Genomic DNA, 3,438 nt, shown 5'->3' on the forward strand with positions numbered 1-3,438 from the left:
AACACTCCTGGATGCTTCTGTGCCAGCTCATTAGGGACCTCAGAAACCGCAGGAATGGGAGTTACAACTGGAGTAGCCAACACTTTGTCACCAGCCAAATCATTCCCTAGAATGAAGGACACCCCCCTTATGGGAATGTGAGAACATACCCCCACAACAACATTGCCTGATACTAAGGGAGAATTGAGCGTGACCTCATGCAAAGGTGCATCCACAAATCCACCCCCAAAGCCCCGAACAACGACACCGGAATGCAAAGAAGAGTTTTCTGAAAACGGCAAAACCCCCTCCAGAATGAGGGACTGAAAAGCACCGGTATCTCTCCAAATTGTTATAGCCTGTTTGGACTCTAGTGCATTAGTCAGGGAAACAAATCCATCATTCATAAACCTTGAGGAACCCTCGAGCTCTTTGTCCACACATTTGATACTTCCCCCATCACCATCTAACGTTGGCATAGGCGTTCTGCATATGGCTTCTACCAGAGCCACGGTTCTGACATTTTTCTGCTCAAGCACCGGGCACCCAGCAACGATATGACCAGGTTCTTTACAGTAGAAACAGATAACCCCTTCTGGGAATGCACCAGCAGAAACACCCCGCCTAGGAGGTGAAGTTAACTGACCAGCAGACACAGGTTTTGGGAAACGGCCCCCCTGAACAGGACGCCTATCCCTGGACTCAACACGGTAGTCCTCCAAAAACACGGACTTGTGTGTCAACACAAACTCATCAGCGAAGAGAACAGCGTCGCCTATCTTCGATACCTTACGCTCGTTTAGATGAGTGGAAACGGTATCAGGAACACATCTTTTAAATTCCTCTAGGAGAATCAACTGTCTAAGCTGCTCTCTTGACTCTGCTTTCTGAGAAGTGCACCACCTGTCAAACAGGTTCTCCTTCTCTCTTCCAAATTCAACATAAGACTGTCCTTCCGACCTGCGATAACCTCTAAAACGCTGACGGTAGGCCTCGGGGACCAACTCATAAGCCCTCAATATGGAAGCTTTAACAAGCTCATAATCAGCGCTTTGTTCAAGGGACAGAGCAGTATAGGCTTCTTGTGCCCTACCAACTAAAACACATTGCAGCAGCAGTGTCCAGGCGGTATCAGGCCACTTCAATGTGGTTGCCACCCGTTCAAAAAGGGGAAAATATCTTTCCATGTCTTTCTCAAAAAATGGAGGCACCATCTTAATATTCCTGCCTACATCAAAACCGGAACGTGACTCTGAATGCAGAGCACCCGCCTGTAAGGCAGCATGCTTAAACTCAAGCTCCTTCTGCGCACGCTCGTGCACCAGCAACATTTGTCTCTCCTCCAGCAACATTTGTCTCTCCTTAAGCTCCCGCTCCTCTTTCCTCTCTTTAAGCTCACGCTCCTCTCTCCTCTCCTCACGCTCTTGCTCTAGCTGCCTAGAGCTCTCTCTCTCCTTAAGCTCACGCTCCTCTCTCCTCTCTCTCTCCTTAAGCTCACGCTCCTCTCTCCTCTCCTCACGCTCTTGCTCTAGCTGCATTTCCTTAAACTCCAACTCCCTAATCCTCCACTCACCCTCTGCACCAGGTAATAGCAGAGACGCGCCAGACAAAGGAGGCTCCTCCACCCTCTCCTCAAGCACCTGCTCTCCAATGAGTAACATCCTTAAAGCACTCAAGGCAGTCGGCTTCAAACGTTTCTCACTTGCAGTAAGCTCTACCCTGTAGTGTACAGCAAGTTCTAGAAGTTGTTCCTTGGAAAACTTCCCCAACATATCATGAGACGGGTGATCAACAATGTCCTTGATGGAAGCCATCGTTACTGTACCAGTCACCACAAGCTACTCACTTTACCTTACAGTCACGAAGAACCACTAACGAACCACGAAGAACCACTAAAGAACCACTGAAAAACCACTAAAGAACCACTGAAGAACCACGAAGAACCACTGAAGAACCATGAAGAACCACTGAAGAACCACTGAAGAACCACTGAAGAATGCTAATGCCTATAATAACAACCATAAAGGGACGCGGTGGAAATGTGTGCTCTACTGAGCGCACCTTTCTAATTTGCAAAAAAAAAAATTAAAATAAAAAACAACCACCCTGAAATAAATAGACGTGTCATACACGCAGGGTGTTAGGTGCTAACAGGTATGCTAACCAAACACTCAAACCAACCAAAACAAATACAACAAACAAATTCAAACAGGTGGCCCTTCTAACCTGATATGACTACTTATGCTTCTACATCTAAACTGCAGTCACAACCGGCCCACCACATGTCTACCCTAAGAAACACTAAATCAGGCCCTACCACACTACCTGTGTTTTCTGGCCCCCTAATCTACCTACCCTTAAGCTAATGCCCTGTAGACCTAACCATCTTCAACCACACCTGCTACCAGCCAAAGATCATATTTGACCATCCACCCGTCCAGTACATGGTATGGTACCAGACAAGTAGATGGTGCTAATCCCTTCCCTGACTGCCTCAGGAGTATGTGGTGCACAGGAAGCTAACCAACAACCAGAAAATAATGTCCCTATCTACATGTGGTGTCCACTAAACTATATATTTTAACAACATAAGTAGTCACATCAAATTACAAACAAATAAGGCATACTCACCTGTTTGATGAAACGGCTCAAGCCCCCACGTTACATAATATGTAACGAACACCACCCAAACCATAACACCATGACACCCCGTGTAACACAAAAAAAACCACCAAACAAATTGCTAGGGGTAAATATCCCGGACGAGCGCCCAACTGTTACGACCCTGGCTCAAAGGCACGCAACCTATGTGCAAACCAACACCAAAACCCGTGCTTAACCTCAAAAATGCTACTCTACAAGGAATTACTGGTATAACTAAAGTACAAGGATTGGAAGAATGTGACAACTCTCCCCCTAACCACAGACAGACCTGCATGTGTGTCTGAAGGCCTGGTTTTAACCATGTCAGCAGGTAACCAATCAGCGCCAATTAGCTAATTGGCAGCCCTCACCTGCATGCCCTGTGACACAGGAGTGATCAGGCCTGCATGCACAGTGACACAGGAATGATCAGGCTCCTGGTACATAACAACTGTATATTGGGGTAAACGTATACTATGTTCGTTTAAGTATATAGTTTCTTTACTAGTTGTCATAGTAAAATACAGAATATTTTCCCATGAAATGCTTTTTTCTGTATGAGCTCCTGAGAGGGTGCTAGATAAAATGGATACAAAGTATAAAATAGACAAAGTCAAGAGTACGTAAACAAAAAGTGTTCAGTCAATCAATATACATACAATATACAGTACAGAGTAAACACAAATAGTAACAGTGAGGTACAATGCAGCAATGGGATCAGGTACAAATTAGGGTAAGGTGCAATGAGGTATGAGTTGTAGTGCAAATCTCTTTGTTAATAAATATAAAGTGTGTTAAAGTGTTTGAAGTGAGTAG

This window comes from Notolepis coatsorum (genome assembly GCF_963971535.1).
Source record: "Notolepis coatsorum genome assembly, chromosome: 3".
NCBI lineage: Eukaryota > Metazoa > Chordata > Actinopteri > Aulopiformes > Paralepididae > Notolepis > Notolepis coatsorum.